General features: G+C 41.3%; 1 long non-coding RNA gene across 1 annotated transcript; it reads right to left on the reverse strand.

Annotated features, from left to right (window-relative positions):
• Positions 1–2,946: 2,946 nt before the first annotated feature.
• Positions 2,947–6,508, reverse strand: LOC119879128. Its single transcript, XR_005387343.1, has 3 exons — positions 6,069–6,508; positions 4,516–4,642; positions 2,947–3,940 (listed from the first exon to the last, which is right to left on the reverse strand). It is a non-coding gene; the product is annotated as an uncharacterized LOC119879128 (long non-coding RNA).
• Positions 6,509–20,547: the final 14,039 nt, after the last annotated feature.

Below are 20,547 nucleotides of genomic sequence, written 5' to 3' on the forward strand. Positions count from 1 at the left end.
GAAAAGAAAAGAAAAGAAGAAGAAAAGAAAAAAAGGAAAGAAAAAGAAAAAGAGGAAAAGAAAAGAAAAGAAAAAGAAAAGAAAAGAAAAAACCTGGGCATCTGAGTGGCTCAGTCAGTTGGGCATCCAACTCTTAGTTTCAGCTCAGTTCATGATCTTAGGGTCGTGAGATAGAGCCCTGAAACAGACTCTGTGCTCAACATCTATCTGCTTTTCTTCCTCTCCCTCACCTTTTGTTCTTTGCCCCACTCTCACTCATGCTCTCTCTCTTTCCCAAATAAATTAATAAATCATTAAAGTATAAATAAAGGGGAAAAAAAACCCTTCACTCCCCTTTGGATTCTTTCTATAAATGACTCCTGCAAATCAACAATCCAAATGTCCAAATGGCTCTCAGCCTTGGGATGCCCCTTCCATAAACTGTCATGTATATATATATATTTTTTTTTTCTATTTATATATCTGGCTCAGAATAAAATAGTTTTCTGACGAGATCGGGTGCGTTCAGGGTGGTATGGCCGTAGACTCAGAATAAAATAGTTTCTGTTAAACTAAACAAAAAAATTAAATGTGCACTGGTAGTCACTGTTGAAAGAAATAGAAAAAGAAGAGAGAAAGCTTTTGTCCTAGCCAAGGCCTGGAATCCCATTAATATCGAATATGTCATGGGGAAATGTTTGGTTCCATATACCACTAACCAACTCATGCTACAAGGTTAATATGTTTGTTTAACTTAGTGTTTTCAGGCTCATTAGACAGTGTTTAGACATTATATATTATAATTATTAATCATATCTCAATGGAAGGAAGAACTATATTCTACCAAATATCCCCAAATTAGTATTCATTTTAGTCCCTATTAATTTTGCAAATGGAAAAATGTACTATAAAGGATTGTGTATTTGATGTTATTCATCTAAATCCACATCTATATAAGGTTTTTTAAAATCATTTTTCCAAGTAGCTTAAAGATAAAAAGCACTTATATTTATTTAATTATCAAGTTCTAGCTAGAAATTACAATAAGAACTGGATACAGTGTGGAAAGTATTGATTTTGTGCTTTCTTTTATCCGGTAACCATAGAATATCATTAAAATTCAATGCAGCCTTATTTTTTCAGCTTGAATTTAAAGATTCACAGACTTTAAAGAATATTCATCATCTGTCTTCTTGAGCATTTATGTTCCAATCTATAGCAGTATAATCTCCTTAGGAGTTTGGACTCATAATTTTCTCTTAGAACTTTCACTGAAGCGGGCTTGCTTTATCATCAAGCTTGAATCTTAAACAGTTTCTCTTTCAAATAGTAACCATGGGTTATTAATTTAAATGTTCCCTTTGTGGTTCCATCAATGAAGCCTTATAGGTATGATTTTTAATTATATCATTAGGTTGTTAATGCTTTTATTTGAGAAATACAATAAAATAAAATAACCCAAGCTTCACCTCTTAGATTTAATGTAAAACGTCAGTGGGGAAGGTAATGTTTTCATCACTCAAATTTATTTTTATTTTAAATCAAACTTGTAAAGGAAAAATGTAAGTATATTTAAGGCATAATCTTTTAGTAAAAGAATATGTTTAGATATTAGAGTGATAGGTTGGTTGTCTTCAAATCATTTCATAAATGATTCCCTGGGTAATCGTTTTCATAAATCATTTTCTTTTTCTAAATTATACTTTTCTTTCCTTTATGTTGGAATAATACCCAAATATGCATCTTTTGAATGAGACCTACATAAAAATCCATGTATACATCATATGTATTTTTATATGTAAACCCAGCATTGTAAAGTGTGCATAGGTGATAATAAAAATTAGCACTCTCATATATAAAGTCTAGAGAAGATAGACATAATTTATTTGCAATATAAATACAACTAGATTAATTTTGGTTATATATTCCATAGAAAGAAATAGCCTTGTCAAAGTTTTGACTCATAATACATCTCACATTTAATTTTTTATTCTAAAGGAAATAGCACTACCTATCTCAGGCTACATTTTCTGCATTTTATTATATGCTACATAATCATTTTAAGTTAGAATTACATCCACAATGTTCGACCATCAGAAATGCACGAATGGGAGTCTACCGGCTAAGATGAGGCAGCGGTGGCTGGATTTACCCTTTTGCCTGAAATGAGTAATAAAGCAAATAGACAAAATGTACGAAGCAAGAGGATTCAAGTTTTTGGCCATCAGGCAGTGAAGGAACAGTGGACCCTGAAAGATGGGAAGGAAAGAGGTGAGCCCATGCTCGTCCAGACTTAGTGCTGAGAGAGCGTTTACAGATGGGGTGCAGTGAGGGGATTCAGGAGTCAGGGGGAGGCGAGCTGATGGGGTCCACACAGCCTAGTGCTGGAGAAGAGAACGTGCGCACTGAGCTGTGATTTGCAGTCTCCTCTCTGCGTCCTCACCCAGGGACAGATCCGTGTGGGCGAGGCAGCAGACACACGGCGAGAGAACCGCTCAAATGGGTTTTCGAGGAACAATAGGCTGCAAATCACATTCTACCAGCAAGACTGGAAAATCTTCTATTTCGAGGAGAATTGAGGAGAGTTGTGTTAGGCGGTAGGGAAAATTAGCCCTAGACTTACCACTGCCCTGGTCTCACCTGCCAAAACTTATAAGCAGAACCCGATGGGGTCAGTTTCTAAATCATTGCACTGCATCCTAGACCAAGACTGTAGGAGATTTTGTAGGAACACAAGCATATCTAACACTCCACAGGTAAAATTCACAGTGTCCCACAAGCAATTAAAATTTACCAGGCATGTGCCAAGGCAGGGCCATATAACCCACAATAAAAAGAATGATCAAAAAATAAATAAATAAATAAATAAATAAATAAATAAATAAATAAATAAAATAAAATAAAATAAAAAAAATAAAAAGAATGATCAATCACTGGAAAGCCACCCAGAAATGGCATCGATCATAGAATTGGCAACTAAAGACGTTGACATTGTTTCCATAACTGTATTTAACATGTGCAGACACCCAGAGAAAGACTGAGCGTGTGGAGACACGGAAACTCTACAACAACCCAGAGCAATCTCTACAGATGCAAACTAACATCTAAGGTAAAAAGATACTGGATGATTAGTCAGTACAGAAGGGGTTGAGGGACTTAAAGACTTGGTAACAGGAACCATGGGGTCAGGGGCTCCTCCACGAACCCCAAGCAATGTCTCTATCCCTGTGGGGTCGTTCACTCATGTCGCGGAAAGTGGGGCCCCCACCCCAGAACAGAGGCTGAGTCGGGTTTTGTCTTGGTGTGGTGGTGCCCCACACAGGGCCTGGGAGATGGGCCTCACAGGTAAGCTTCGAAGGGAAGAATGAGTATCAATTCATGGGTGAACCAATGAAAAAACACAAATGAACAAATGGCTATTTTGAAGAAAATGCTAAATGTATTCCATAGTTACTGTTTTAGACTCGCTTGTCAAACACATCCCATCCCTCACTCTGACTCCATGTGCCCCACTGTCTGGGGTTCACACCACCGCCTCCTGGCCCATTCTCCCCCGTGACGGGTCACGTAGGTCATAGTCCTGTTCTGCTGGAGGGTTTTCCATTCAACTGCCAAATGGGCAAGACGAATCCATACCTTAACGTCCAATTCCATCAATGCTGAAGCAAGCTCCCCGAGAAAAAGACTTGAGAGAACATTTTGTGTATACTCTTCCTGGTGTATAATTTTATTTTTGCCAGAATGAAAACATGTCTTTCTTTAAAAAGAAAAAATCCCTTTATGGAAATAACTGTGGCTAATCACTAGGTCTCCCCATAAGCTTGGGAGCTTCACTTCATGTTCTTCATACATATTCCCCCCAAGTGTATTTGAGTCCATTCATCATCGACGTGCTGTTATTGTTTAAGACTCAGGTGACTGTTTATGTAAATTATTTGTACATCTGATGTTTCCAGCGGCTCTGGAGACATAAAGCAACATTTAAAATATTACCATTAAATATATCTTAAAAGATGGCATTCAAATAGGTCTTTGTCAGAGCGAGCGTTGATGTCATTTTGTCTGGAAGCGTGGGGGTCTCTTGGGGTCTCTCTGTCTGTGAAACTCTTGGGGTAGAGCCACACGGCCCCCATGCTCTGACACTGCATTCAGAATGCAGACTGCCTTCCAAACACCCATCTCCTCGGTCTCAACTTCCTGTAAACCTACTGCAACACTGAGAGTCATCAACCTTCCCCTCACACACGTGATCATGAACGACACAATTCACGTCCAGTGTGACTATTAAAGGTCATTTCTCCCTCAAATATCTAAAGAAATCAAGGTCATTAAGTTATGCCAATTTTTACAAAGCATTTTAAGTCTTACTGAAATTTATTACTCTCAATGCCTAGAGACACCTCTCTTGGTCTCTGTTTTCTATTCTTATTTCTAGCTCTTTCTATCACCACATGCCACCACACAATTTATCCTTCCAGAACGTTATGATCTCCTTCAGCAAGTCACCCAAGAAAAAAAAAGATGTTCTGTTCTTACCTATATTTCTCTCTAGAGGTCAGGAAGTGGATACAGCACCAGCCCTGGGTATCTGATGATATAATATTGAGGACAGAGCCTAGAACACAGTGACAGCAGTTCAAACACACACAGCAGGCCGTCCCTCCTAAGAGATGGAAATGGAACGGAGAGCCTGGTCAAAAGATCTTTATGGAATCAGTGTCCCAGCGCAAGAGAGGAACAGTTCAATTCCATCTCCATCCACTGAACAGGGGAAAGAAAAAGTCTATGTTTAATAATAGCTTTGAGTGGTTATAAAATAAGGTCTTCGTATTCTATCTCTGTAGACGTCCCCAATGTAAAACAACGTATATGTCAACTAGGTTATGAGTTAGCGAACTCTCTGAGGTGCCAACATATGCAAAGGTTTCTTCATTTTTTTTTCCTTAATTAGACTTAATCTTTTTTAAAAGTAATTTTAGGAAAAAAAAAAAAAGTAATTTTAGGTCCATAGTAAAATTGAGCAGAAAGTATACAGATTTGTCATTTGCCCCCCACTCCTACACAGGTGAAGTCTCCTCCTCATCAATATCCTCCCACCCTCAGAGTGGCTCTTTTAAAAAAACTATTTTTAGCATAACTCTTTTACAATACAAAGGTCAAAGGAATAACCCAGTGTGGAAAACAATGATTAACAAGATGAAACCATAGGAAAATTTTGAAGCTAAATGAGGAAATGATCCACCAGGCTTAAGAACCAGCTTACAGAAAAAAAAAATTAAAAAAAACTTTAATATCTAAAATAGGAAGCTGACACAAGAGAGACAATTGATTTAAATTAATAAAATGAATTAAAATGACAAATAATGAGCTAGCCTGGATATTATTTTTAAAAGATTTATAAAACTACCAAGTAGAATTTCTTTTTTTTTTCCAAGTAGAATTTCTAGCAAGAAAAGCATAATCATTGAGATAGAGGAGTTAAGTAGCAGATTTATCAGTTGAGGGGAAAATTAATTAACTATCTCAATATAAAAGGAACAACTATGAAACTGCTAGAAAAACACATAGGGGAAAAATTACATGGCATTGGGTTTGGTTATGTGTTTTTATTTTTTTAATTTTAATTTTTTTTTCATTTGTTTCTATGGAAGTTCGATTTGCCAACATATAGTATAACACCCAGTGCTCATCCCATCAAGTGCCTTCCCCATTGCCCGTCACCCATGGTTATGTGTTTTTAGATACAACATTGAAAGCATAATCTATGTCAGTAAAAACTGATCAGATGGACTATTCCTAAAATTGAAAAAGGCTGCTTCATGAAAGACAGTGTCAAGAGACTAAAAAGAGAAGCATTGATTGGGAAAATATTTGCAAAACACATATGCATCTGCTAAACTACTTGTTTACAAATATATCAAAAAATGTTAAATCACCAGTAAGAAAATAACTCAATGAAAAAATGGACAAGAGATCTGATCAGATGCCTCAGTAGAGAAGACACGCTAATTCAAATAAGCATATGAAAACACGTTCAACATCATTTGTCCTTAGAGAACTGAAGATCACAAGGAGATATTCCAACACACCTGTCAGAGTGGCTATAATTCCCACGCTGACGTCACCGGAAGCTGGGAGACTGGGACAGCAGAAGTCCCATGTGTTGGAGCGAGGACTGCAGAATGCCCAGTCCCTTTGCAGGACAGTTTCACAAATTTCTTACAAGGCTAAATAGAGTCTTATCATATGATGTGGTAAATTGAGTTCCCAGGTATTTACCCAACTGATGAAGACTTCTGTTCACACATAAACTTATTATCAGCAGCTTCATTCATTAGCTCCACAAACTGGAAGCAATCGAGACATTCTAAAATAGGTGAACGAGTAAAGAAATTGTAATACATCTATACGACGGATATCATTCAACAATAAAAATAAATGAAGTATCAAGCCATAACAAGACACAAATGACTCTTCTCTTACTAAGTGAAAGAAGCCAGTCTGATAAGACGACCTACCTTATGATTTCAATTATGACATTTTGGAAAAGAAAGACTATGGATATTATAAAAAGATTTTTTAAAAGATTTCAGGGGCACCTGGGTGGCTTAGTTGGTTAAGCATCTGCCTTCATCTCAGGTTATGACCCCAGGGTCCTGGGTTCGAGCCCCACGTCTGGCTCCCTGTTCAGTGGGGAGTCTGCTTCTCCTTCTCCCTTTGCTCCTACCCCTGCTCTTGCTCTCTGTCTCTCTCTCAAATAAATAAATAAAATCTTAAAAAAAAAAAGATTTAAATAGGAAAAAAGCTTGCCAGGGGCTTGGAGGAAGGGGGAGGAACAGTTGGACAGGCAAAGCAGAGTGGACTTTTTAAGGCAATAAAGCAATTCTGATTAATACTGTAGTGATCGATACATGACATTTTGCACGTTTCAAAATCCGTAGACCACCAGCACAAAGAATGAACCATAATGTCTCCTACTTAAAAGAAATATTTAGGGCAGCCCGGGTGGCTCAGCGGTTTAGCGCCGCCTTCAGCCCAGGGCCTGAACCTGGAGACCCAGGATCGAGTCCCACATCAGGCTCCCTGCATGGAGCCTGCTTCTCCCTCTGCCTGTGTCTCTGCCTCTCTCTCTCTCTCTCTGTGTGTCTCTCAGGAATAAATAAATAAAATCTTTAAAAAAATAAAAAATAATAAAAGAAATATTTAGGAGATTGGCAGTATCCCAGAATGAAATGTGGAATGTGGAAAAAATAACCTGAGTGATAATTAATATAAAACACTTTTCCTTAAGAGGAACTGGGGAAATTTTGCTGCCCCAAGGAACTTTGGAGTGGACACCATAAGGCCTTAAATGAAAGAACATGCACGTAAATACTGTATTCTCATTGCTAAGGATGTTTCCCTTGGGAGGGAGGGTGTTAACCCCTGTGACATCCCTGTGCTTGTATACTGGAAATGAAAAATCACGTGCCTAGATGGTGGATGGTAGGAGCCATGTTTCTCACTGTTGGAGAAGGAGGGAATAGATAAGCAAGGGCGATGGGTAGAATGATCCAGGCGGTGATGGGTTCCTGGTGGAGGCATCACTGTGAACTCATTTATAGCTTAATGTAGACACAGAGGCTCGCATACAGAGATACGTGTAGGTGTGTGCATAAACACAGCGTCGTATGCACATATGAATTGCCTTGCTCTGTCAACGGAGAGAGCCCCAAACTGCAACAGGCCAGCAGCAACAAGCCTTCCCAGCACTCACAAAGGACTGGAGAAAAAGAATAATGATCACAAACATAGGGTGTGTCAAAGCGACTCAAGAGCCAACTGGAAGAGCTGGCGAAAACTGAAACAATTTGAGAAAGAAAATAAATCTTGTTCGATTACAACTCATAGCATGCAATAAATATCCATGAATCCGTACTAATATAAATGAACTGTTAGCTAAACAGGTATATAGGGATAAATAGACCTCAGCCAGGTAGTTGGTGTCAGGTGTCTCCACTGTAAAGTTACTGTCTTTTCCCCTTTGCTGTACTTCATTCACCTTGAGGGTGGAATTCCTGCATAAATCAGAAATTATTCTGAATGGAATGTTTGTCATCAACCGTGACATATCATGATGATCATGCATTCTCTGATAGGACTTGATGAGGACGGTGTTTACACCTTTTTTTCTTTTTAATTTAAATTTTAGCTAGTTAGCATACAGTGCAATCTTGGTTTCTGGAGTAGAATTCAGGATTTCTGTGGTCCTGCTCCCCAAAACTCGTAACCCCATTTTAATCATAAGTGAACATCCCAAAAGTCACAACTGAGGAACATTCTACGGAATACCAGGCCTCTTCGAAATCGTCAAGGTCATTAGAAGCAAGGAAATCAAAAAAAAAAAAAAAAAAAAAAAAAAAAAGAGGAAGAAGCAAGGAAACCCTAAGACACTGTCCCAACCAAGAGGGGCTTATGGAGACGTGAAGAACAGATGTAAGGTGACATCCTAGATAGGACCCCACAATAGAAAAAAAGGAGTCCAGGTAAAAACTAAGGAAGTTTGGGTAGATAATAGGATTTAGTTAATCATGATATATTGATATTGGCCCATTCATTGTAACGTACTGTATGAATATAAGATGTTATTAGTAGAAGAAATCAAGTGGGTAATATATGAGAATGCTCTGTATTATTTTTGCATTTTTTCTGTAAAGTTAAAAATCTAGTTTAAAATGGTTATTCCGATACATTTTGAAATTAAAAAAAACCTTACATAATAAAATAAAGATTATAATATATTGGATTTCCTTCCTAATAACTTAGAGTATCAAAATATATAGTTTCAGTTGTAAAGCATTTCTCTCTCTTATTAAATAATTTACACCATCTGCTATGTTCCAAAAGTGCTTATTTAAGAATGTAAAATATATCTTACTATATCTAAACATTGCAATTGCCCCAAAGTTTGAGAAGTGTAACACATCTATGAATAACTTGCTCCTTAATTGGCTGATTAGCATTTTTTGCACTTAATGTTTATTTTACATGTGATCATATAGTAACTCTACCCACAGAGAAACGAATCCTGCAGATGGGTTCCAGAATGCCACAATCAGAAAAGCGTTAGAGTTGGGAGCTGGAAGTTTATATTTTGGGTCTGCCCTTTACCATTACATCATCCTCGGATAAAAACCTTAAGATGTTTGTGTTTTAGTTTCCCCTTCTGTAAATCGTAATGTTTACACAAATTGACTTGACATTTATTTGAGGCAAACACAACAGTTGCGTATTCAGATGTTAAATATTACCATCTCATTTGAGAGAGAAGCCTCCTCTGTGTTTGCGCACTCACCCTTGGAGCTTCCTCGATATTGGTCAGAGCAGCAGGTAAAGTCCAGGACTGGAAAAGCCCGGGTGCTGGATTATTCCACGTCAAAGCAGAGAGAGAGAAAGAGAGAAAAGCACGTGTCCCCCGGAGGGACACGGATGGAGCAGGAAGGATCGTGGACGGCAACAGCAGGAGAAGGAAAAGCGGGGGCACCTGCCCTCCTGGACCCGTGTGGACAGGACGGACCTGTCCCAGCAGCTTTGCTGTTAAATGAAGATCCGCTCATAGACCTAAGATTTTTCATCTGAGAACACCGTGATCTAGTACTCGCCCTAAGTGGCTGCTTTTTTTTCCTCCCCTTGCGTCACAGGAGACTGGAGACTCTCGTAAACCCAAGAACCACCGAGGAACAGGCCGTGGGCTGCAGCCCCACGCACGTGCCCTCCAGCAGGGCCGAGCCCCCCAGATCTCTAGGTGCCAGCGGCGCAGAGGAGGTCGTGCACGCTTCCGGGGGGCTGGCCCTGCTAAGTGGCATTACAAGCCATGATTCGGGGGACCGTCCGCCCGGGTACGGCCCGTCACATGCCCCGGGCACAAGGCGGTGAGTGCCTGATGCTCTCCTCAGTTCTGGCTTCATTGCACAAACAGGACGGGGGCACCAGGCGCGGCACACAGTGTCTTGATTGCGACGGTGTGGGTTCCGGGAAGAGCCGTTCCACATGGATGCACGAGCATATCCCCCACGGGTGCCCCGACCACGCTGCACACCGGGGTCCCCAACCAGGGCCTGCTCTGGCTCAGCCAGCGACCTCGCCTGTGCGGCGGGGCCCCGCCAACCCAGCAGCCTCGGGGACCGCGGGCCCGCTCCGAGAGAAAGCACCCCTGCCGGCCGTTCTTGCACGTGGGAAAAAGCAAAAGAAACCTTTTCATTTCCTTTTTTCTTTTTTTTTTTTAAATCCTCTAGCGGCCTTGTGCTAACATCTCCAAGGGAAATGGGAGGTCGGGGAGCACTGTCCCAGCTCGGGGGGCCCTTCCCACGGAGGCCAGGGTGCTCCCGCCCGTGGCCCAGCTCCAGCCCTGGCCTGGCCCACGTCGGACGGCCTGGCACCGAGCTGCGGGCCCATTTACTTCTTGATCGTCTCAAAAGAGCGTGTCGCCGACTACATGGGGCTCTCCCGGTGCTGTGTGTCGCTGTCTTGCTGTCTTGATAGGTACCAACTTAATTCTTATTTTGTTTTGTTTTTTTGTTTTTTTGGCCTTATCGCAGTGTCGTCTGCTCGGAGGAACGTTGCTAACTGGAAGGCGAATTCAGCCAAAGGGCCCGCAGTGTCCCCGTGAGGTCCCGATGTCCAGCACGGCGTCTCACAACCAGCAAAGGCCCCGGGGCCCGAGTCACCGATGGTGAGTGGAGGAGCTGTGACCAAGTGGAGCCTTCCCGGGGTTTTCTGACGACGGCTCGTCAACTTACCGGCGATGACAGTACTCGAACCTGTGCCCGCCTCCAGCACACTTCGTGAAGGGCTGAGGCCGGAGCGTGACCCCTCCGAGAGCCTTCCACCTGCGCGGGGCCGTCCCCAGCCTCGTCGTCGTTGTCGGGACAGACACACGCCGGAGCCAAAGTCAGCGCCTGGCTCGGTCCCCGCGGCAGGACAGAGCGGGAAATAGGAATAGGAATGTGCTGTGACACCTGTTCTGACGACAGGCAGTGAGAGCCCGCAGCCCGGAACCATTGCACCGGTGACCTTCCAGGGGAAGAAAGCCAGCCTCGCGGCCGCTGGCCACAACAGCCAGAACACCAAGCCTCGGGGGTCGTGGGCGCGCCGCTCCTTCGCTCCGGGCCACCGACGTGTTCACACGCCCTTGGGATCAGTGGAGCAGTCATATTTGTAATAGCACGTGGCAATCCTGGGCTATGCAGGCGGCGGCTGTAGGGAGCTGCAGACTTAAGCCGAAGGTTATTATTCCCGGAGAGAAGTTAGGGAAAGAGAAATATGAGGATGCCCCAAAGACTCAGAGCTGATGGGACCCCAATCACCGCCGCTTGATGGAGGGGGAAGCAGAGACTTCCTGTCTGTTCTCAGTCATTCTGGGAGAGACAGTGGCACCAATGGGCGGGAGGCCCGCAATCTGAGGTCAGTCCCCCCCACCACCCGCCCCGTCTCCTTGGGCATGCACTTGCCCCGAGTGACGAGTTCCACGTCACTGTCTCCCGCCTTCCCTCTCAGAATGTGTGTGGGTAAACAGGGAGGACGCAAAGCTGTAAACAGGTGCCTTACGATTCCAGTTGTTTCACCAGAAATACAGCGTTGATCTTCTTAGTCGATGTAATTTCAACACTGGCAGCCCAAGGAAGAGGGATCTCTAAAAATTACTAAAATAGTACTTAGTTCAAATAAAACGTACCCCAAATGCCCCAGTGCACATGCTCTTAAAATCAATTTTATAGATTTCCATAGAGTGCAATACACGCACTTAAGGGTATAACATGATATGATTTAGTAAATACATATGTTTGCTATGCATCTACTTAAGTTTGTAGCTTTACTTTATTAATGTTGTGTGTGGGCACATGCTATGGGCTGAATTGTGTCCCTCAAAATTTGTATGTGGAAGTCCTAACCCCAGGGCCCCAGAATGAGACCCTATTTGGAGACAGGGCCTTTGAAGAGGTGACTAAGGTAACACGAGGTCACTGGGATGGACCCCAATCCAATCTGACTGGAGTACAGATAAGAAGAGGAGATGAGGACACAGACACATGCAGAGGGACGGCCATGTGAGGACATGGGGAGGGGATGGAGGCCTCGGGTACACCTGCCCTGCCCACCTGGACTGCGGGCTCCCAGTGAACGTCTGTTGTTGAAGGCGCCAGGGCTGTAGGGCCATGCCACTGTCATAGCTGCCCCAGGGAACAAATACAAGTGGTGTGGCCAAGTACTACTGGGCACCCAGCCATCTCAGCCTTACTCTTAGTATTTTTTTTTCTGTAATTTATCCCCATCAATCATTTTTTTAATCCATTAAGCATTAATAAGCATGTTCCATTGACATTCCTACTACAGAAAAGTCAGATTTACTTCACACAGCCCCCCCCCACTCATATTTCCATCATTCAAATCCAGGACAACACAACAGCAGCTCAACTCTCTCACTCTAACTGAGTTAGTCCAGTTTACTGGACTCGGCCTGGCATTTCGTGGTGATTGCATTTCCTTCCTTTTCTGTGATTATAAACCTTTTGTTTTTCCTGGAGTTGATAAAATTTTCTTCCTTTTTTTTTTCCCCCTCTCTGCACATTTCCAGCATTTCTTCTAGCCTCTCCACTGGGAGAGGTGGTAAGAAATCACTGGGAGTGCTGGTAAACATGCAGCCAAACCCAGAAGGCATCTGCCTGCTAAAATGTTGCATCCTGCTCCTGGGCTCCAAGGCCCTCTCTGCCCGGCTTGGTTCATCTCTGGGCTTGCCACTTAGACGTCCTTTGAGATTTTTCCTGTGGGGGGCCCTGTTTCCAGGACTCTGTCTTCCTCCTCCTCCAAGCTCACCCCGGTGATTTTGGAGCCATGGTTCTTAGTACATGAGAAAGGGTCCACGGGAGATAGATTTTCTGAGAACTCCCGCCTTAAAATACCCTTATTCTACCCACACACCTGATTGATGTTTTGGCTGGGTTGAAATTCTGAATTGGAAAACTGTTCCTTTGTACATTTTGAAGGCATCACTGTGTTATCTTCCAGCTTCCAGGACCATCGTGAGAAGTCTGATGCTGTTCTGATTTTTAGTATTTGAGCAATCGTATTCTACTTCGTTGGAAGGTTTTCAAGTATTCTCCTAATTTCAGATTAGGTGCCTCAGTGTGCTCTTTATTTATTCATCCTAATAGATTCTTGAGTGTGCAGCTTCGGTTTGGAAATGAAGTATTTTAGTGTTAAGAAATGTTCTCTGATGTCAATAATAATAGGAAACTGGTGCACACTCTTTCTTGGATCTGTCTTTCTGGAATTCCCATAAATTGGATATCGGGCTCCCTGCCTTTCTTAACAATTTCCTTCTTATTAGCCATTGTTTTGTTAGTTCTTAATACTTATGAGAAATGTCTTTATTTACTTTTTTTCGATTCTCCCATAGGTATATTCAACAGTAGAGTTGACTTTCCAAGGAGCTCTTCGTTTTCTTATTGGAGAGCTTCTTTTATAAAATTTCTCTTTTGTTGTGTAGATTCAATTTCCTCTCTCCCTTCTCTAGGGATTTTTGATGTGCTTTCTGAAAAGTTTCCTGTCATATTGGCTTTCTACATTTTATATATTTTGAGGCTCTATCATTAGCTGCAAAGACAATCTGAACTGTTATGTCAACCTTTTATCATAACGTGTCTGGTAATACTTCTTTACTTAAATTCCGGTTAGTGTGATATTATTATGGGTACGTCAGCTGGTCTTGTACCGGCGCATGCGTATTCCGACTTCTTTCTGTCCTTTTCTCTCAACTATCCTGTGGGCTTAGATTCTTCTTTTCTTTTTTTTTTTTGTAAGATATTTATTTATTCATTCATTCATTCATTCATTCATTCGAGACACAGAGGGAGAGGCAGAGACACAGGCATTGGGAAAAGCAGGCTCCATGCAGGGAGCCAATGTGGGACTCAACCCCAGGACCCTAGGGTCATGCCCTGAGCCGAAGGCAGATGCTCAACCACTGAGCCACCCAGGTGTCCTGTGCTTAGATTCATGTTTTCCACGTAGAACATCTAGCTGTTTGTCAGACACCCTGACAATCATTATCTTATTAATCATTATCTATTAAACGCTGACATAACACCTGCACAAGAAAGTATCCAAATCACTCACCATTCTGGCTCAGTGGTCTTCAGAGTCATGACCTCCTGCAGCCCGTAGTCTCTTTCCTGGCCTCGGTCTCTTCCAGCAGGGCCTCCCTTCCTGAGCTCCTGCTGACAGCTAAGGCCCCCCAGGAGTACAGCCAGCCAGCGGTGAGCTGTCCTGTGGGAGAAAACACCAGGCGCCACCTCCTGGGGCACTCCGTGTCTCCCGCTGTGCTCTTTCTGTGTCCTGCAGGGCCACGTTCACAGCTCAGAGGTGTGTATTCATGCTGACCTCTACCCTCTGACTGGGTCCTGTGAGATCAGTGACTGAGTCCTGTGGGGATCTGTGTCCCATTTTTCCATTTAGTGGCTTCAGTTTCATGACTCCGTTTCCTCAAACATCTCACCCATTTCATCCCACCGACACCCTCCCCCATCAGACTGGTAGCCTCCAATTCACCAAGGATTCCTCTGACTTAGGAGTAGGAGTGGCTCAGGATAGGCTCCCAATCTCGATTAAAAGAGAATCATCATATTTTAGTTGGAATATTCCATTTATTTACATTCAGTGAATTTGTTCAGCATTTTGATTTACAGTGACCACTTCAGTCCATTTGTTCTATTCCTTCCACTTTTTCTATGTTCCCTTTGCTCTTCTTTCCTCTCCTTCTCCGGGATTAATAATTTTCTTTACTATCCCATTTTTCTGCTTTATTACTCGGTTATATGGACACCCCTGTATGTCCATTCTTGTTTGTTTGTTTGTTTTGTTTTGTATATATTTTTTGTATGTCCATTCTTTTGATGATGACACCAGACATCCCAACATGAATCCCTGACCTACTAAAGGAGGGTATGATTTGGAACTGTTAGCACAGCTCAGGCATTACAAAAAGTCTCTGAACAGGACTCATGTTTTCATTTGTGAAAATTTCACAATAATAATATCATGTTCACAGTGTAAATATACCGTGGACAAAGGGTAAGTCTCCTTTCCTGGGTCCCCCTTTGCAGATCACTCACTTCCACTGGGGCTCAGAACTCAGGAAGCTTGATTGTCTTGATTGTCATTCTGCTTCTTCCACGGCATTGTTTTATGTATAGTCTTGCTGTTGTGATTTAAATAAGGCTGTGCCTTCTAGTGGATTTTTGCACTCACATAAATCTAGTTATTTAATGACAGACTCCACATACCAGTACAGCAATAAAGTATAGAGTAAACACACATTTTTGGGATAAACAAATTGTTTTCTGAATTGCTTTGCATCTGGGAGACATGGCCTCACATACCCGTTACATGCAAAGGAACAGGTATTACATGGGAAGGCCCCAACTCCTTCCCTGCATCCAGCCATTGTTGGCTCCTTAAAGATTTTCTTGCTTTGGTGAACATATTAAAAAAAATAATAACTTAAATTCAAATTAACAATTATTTAAGCTTTAGATATTGCATACTATTTATTTAGATTTATTGCAACAATCTTTTCTTGGAAGAAACCGTTGGGAAAGCCAAAATCAAGAGACAACATATCTTGTGCCGTTTCTGCAACTATTCTAATTTCAGATAATTAACTTCTGTATTATTAAATATCATTCTTCAAAGTAGCCAGTTTTATTCCTTTTGATCTTAGAAAATAGAGATCGTTGGGCAGTTGGCCCAAAACCTCATTTTGAAGAGAGAAAAAAAAAAATCTGAGTCCAAAGAGAAGCAGTGATTTGCCAATCATATGGAAATAGCTACTTTCATGGTTTGGAATGGACTTCTTTTCTCCTGTTCTGTTTCATAGTGAGCCCAAGTCAGAAATATTACACAGACTACATTGATCCCACTTCTTTCACAAACAAAAAAAGCTGATCTTTGGGATCCATGAAGATGAATTCATTTTGCTCGTATGCAAAAGATGGCATTCACACCCATGGCAAACTCTAAGTTTGCTATCAGGAACGTTTTGTTACAGAAAATGATATATCATTTTTATTTTCCTCCTGTTTCTCTGGCTGGACCTGCTTTTATTTCAAGTTATGGCCACCATTGATTTCCTTTTTTTTTCAAGATAAGAAAATTATTTTATTAAATATAAAATTTTAGACTAACACGGCATTCAAATTTCCTTATACTGTATTATATCTCAACTGTAAAACATATCCAATCCCTGGTAGCCTAAAAGTTAATAGGATACTAGCCAGATTGAGAGCTGGTTGTCCCTATCTGTATTAAGACTTGTTATCTTGGGAATCCCTGGGTGGCTCAGTGGTTTAGCCCTGTCTTTGGCCCAGGGTGAGATCCTGGAGTCCCGGGATCGAGTCCCATGTCAGGCTCCCTGCATGGAGCCTGCTTCTCCCTCTGCCTGTGTCTCAGCCTCTCTCATTCTGTGTCTCTCATGAATAAATAAATAAAATCTTAAAAAAAAAAAAAGACTGGTTTTCTAGATCTAAGCATTTATTAAATTTCCCAAGCTTTCATTCATTTGTAATGAAAATCCTTTGGGAATGCAGTAGACAAATCAATGCCCCTGGCTCAACTTAGCCATTTTTTGGGAAAGGATATGCTTTCTTTCTTCTTTCTTTCCATTTCTCCTTTTTTTCTCTGATCAGCACGATTTCTATACATTTCCTGAATTTCATGATGCTCAGATTGGCTATCCAGTAGAGAAGTCTCTGCAAAAATATATTTATTTAACAAAAACAGACTGTGTTAACAAGTAGCAATGTGAGCTGTGTAGGCATGTAAAACAAAGAGAGAGAGAGAGAGAAATAAAAAGACAAGTTACAATTGCTCCCGAACTCTGACTTCTGGAATTTTAAAATAAAAAAAAAATTCATTATTTCCTCAAATAAAGTCTAATTAAGTATACTTGAAGTTTAAAAATGCTTATCTTGGTTTACCAAAATTTAACACAAGAATGGTACACATATAGATAAACACTACTTGGTAGGTTCAGGGAAAAAGAGAGCAAATCAAAAGAGAAAAAAGAAAGAAAAGCTTAATTTCTTCAGCTCATAGCAGTAGTTCAGACTCCTAGACTACTCATTTTCTCTTGGGTATCAGGGACTTCATGATTCTATTTTTAAATGAACATAGAATGCAAATTTTACTGGTAATATATAATTTTTTTTCTGAACGGGATTTATGAAATGCCAAATTTAATTGATTATAAGTGCATTAGGTGGTAAAGGAATCTTAACCCTTAAAAGCCTGCAATTATTATTGTATAAGTAGTGTCCTTCATAATTTCATAATACTTCATATATAATGATACATTATATCATTATATAGAAACGACAGTTTATATAAGCCATACACCTAAATAAACATGTTTTATAACATTTTCTAAGAATAACTTTAAGTGATTTAATCTGATGTATATTTCATCTTTTGGAGATTCATTGACTAAACCATATTTGGTGATTTTTTCAGGTTACTTGCTCATACTTGAAACTCATATTCCCAGGAATATCTGTTTACAAAATAAAACTGTAATTCTAATTAAAACCAAAACAAGTGTGTCACTCATCCCAGAGTAGTATACTCTAGACGAAGAAGAAGAAGAAGAAGAAGAAGAAGAAGAAGAAGAAGAAGAAGAAGAAGAAAGAAGAAGAAGAAGAAGAAGAAGAAGAAGAAGAAGAAGAAGAAGAAGAAGAAAGAAGAAGAAGAAGAAGAAGAAGAAGAAGAAGAAGAAGAAGAAGAAGAAGAAGAAAAAGAGACATAGTCATCCAGTCCAAAACTTGACAAATTGAAATAGAAAGTTCTGAATATGGGCTGTTACAAATGGGCTTTTAAGGTAATTGTAGAAGGAATAGAATGGTAACAATTCAGTAGTGATTCATATTCATGAAATATCTCATCGTATGTTTTCTCATTTGATTCAAACAACCGCAAAGGAGACATTTTTTCTGGCTATTATTATTACTTTATAATAGGTAAGTTGAGATCTAAGGGAAAAAGGCTCAGGACCAACATTCTTATCATAACAGACCTAAGACTAGAATTTATTATTTCTTTTCAACTTTTTTCCCCCATAAAGCTCCTTTTGTTCTCTCCGATGACTTTATTCTCTTAGCCAGGGTCACGGTGAGACTTCGTAATATGGACGGGTCTTCAGAACCAGTAACAGAAACCATTAGCTTGAAATCTTTGAATGCTGCTTAAGACTAAATGCTCGTAATTCCAGGGGACTGAATAATCTTAGCATTAGATTCGCAAAACCCTTCAGAATTAAGTATCAGGGAATTACTGAAATGCAATGGCTCATAAATAGCCCAACTATTATGGTTACAAGAATGCCCCCAAACAATAGCAAGACCCTGAAAATCAGAGCCAGTCTTCCAGTTTCAAATCAGAACGTACATGCCAGTTGTTGTCGGAGAGAAAATCTATTCATGGGACCAGCATCGCCATGGAATAGCTTTTTGAAGAAGGAGGCTAAGGGTCTGGTTTTGATCATGTCATCCATGTTTTTTCCTTCATTATTAGTATTCTTCTTTGCTAAACTTCAATGTAAATCTAAACTTAATCCATATTCAACAAATTAGAAATGGCAACTCTTTCAAAGGCAGCGAAAAGTATCTCTTGAGATGACCTCTCTTCAGTTATTTCTAGACTAGAAAAGAAGCCCTGGGAGTACGCCTGGCTATGGAGTCTGGGACGGCATCGTTTTGACCAGGCAGACATGAAATCAGTATAGCTGTCTATTAATGATTAGTCTTCAGTAAGTGATATCAACACTTGGAAGGCAACAGAAATTTGATCAAGCAGAGAGACTGTCTGCTTATAAAGTAACTGAGTGGTTTATTGACCGAGAAGCATCTCATATACAAATATTTGTAAGGATCCGTCTAATTAAACTTGAAAACAGTCCTTAAATATGCAGCAAGTTCCGTTGAAACTTTCGAGGACTCTTTGACTGCTAGGAAGCCACTTCTTCAATTTTAACCGAACATAAATTATGTTCTTACTATGTGCCAGACACCGTGTTGGATGCTATAATCAAAACAAAGTGACAATCCGAAAATCTCCCCAATAAGAGCTAATTGATTAGTTGCAGAGACAGCCAAAGTAGCAACAAAAATAAAGCATATGCTGTTATTATGGTGACAGGAACCACATGCTATGAACACACATAGATGATGCATCTAAGTTAATTTGAATTTTACAAAAAGGTTTCCTGGAAGAGGTGACCCCCAAGTCACCTGTGATATCAACAGGCAAAAAGGAGCTATTTAAGCCAGCACACGGAATGCCAGACATAGGAGTGACACGTACCCTATACAGGTGCATCAGGTCAGACTGACTCACGGTGCATTCAGGGTTCTCAGTGGGCAAGATCTATTCAGCCTCTGTGCCCCTGCCTACCATATTATTATTATTTCTTACTATAGGTGGATTTTGCTTTTCAGCATTTTTCACAAGACAAGTTGATGTTATTGGACCTTGTAATGCCCAATTATTTGCTCTAAGGCTCAGATGGAAGCTAACTAGCTGTGTCTGGTTTTATTCCGTCTTCCAACATCAATACTCATGAAAAGTCCAAGGAAAGCAAAACTAAAAGAGCACTAAAAGCCTCCCGTTAGGAATGGTGGAGAGTGTTTCTCACGTCCCTGAAGTCCACCGTAATGGGCACACACAGCTCTGATGCAGGAGGCATGTGGAAAAGGAAGTCACCTCTCTTCCATGCCTATTTCCCATGTGGAAACACTGGACTTTCATCAACTGGAAGCGAGCTCTCCGTTTCGTGGGGCTTTTTTTCTAGGGCTGGTTGTGTCTTGCATTACCCACCCATACATTATACTGTATTCAGCAATGTCTACTTTGGTGCCAAGTCACTGATTAGAACTGTGAGCTCAACTGGTGTTGATTCACACACTGGCCCCCGCACCTGGGAGCGGGGGGTGCAAGGACAGCAGGGAGACACAGAAGGAGGCGGCAGCTGGTCCAGATTGGTTGGTGGCAAGGATGATAAGCCAGGGAACTCACACAGGAGGTTGTCTGGGCGGCCGCAAGACGTCTGGGTGGCCGCAAGACAAGTAGATCTCCGCACCCACCATCAGAATCTCAAAAGTTTGTATAAGGGCTGTAACTGGGCTCAGTCATGCTTTCAGTCCATATGGCCATGGCAACACTTTACTTTCTCAAGACTGTGGCCTTGCAACAGCTCCCACTGCAGCCTCAACAGCTCCCACTGTGGCAATGGTGGGCGATGCACATATTCCAAGAATGGGGAGGGGGTGAGGAGCCCCTCATGGGGTCACCTGGAAGTCACATCCTCTTGGTGACCTTGTCCGTGAACTGGGGAGTCTGGCCATTCTGTTTTTACAGATGGAGAAACAATAATAGGGGCTTCTAACTGCAGACCCGTGAGAACAGGACCCTTTGGTTTAGGACAGTGATGTCTTGAGGCCTGTTTGGAACCAAGGAAGAAGTACAGATGGTTTCAGCACAGGA

The sequence above is a fragment of the Canis lupus genome, unplaced genomic scaffold (genome assembly GCF_011100685.1).
Source record: "Canis lupus familiaris isolate Mischka breed German Shepherd unplaced genomic scaffold, alternate assembly UU_Cfam_GSD_1.0 chrUn_S315H475, whole genome shotgun sequence".
Lineage (NCBI taxonomy): Eukaryota > Metazoa > Chordata > Mammalia > Carnivora > Canidae > Canis > Canis lupus.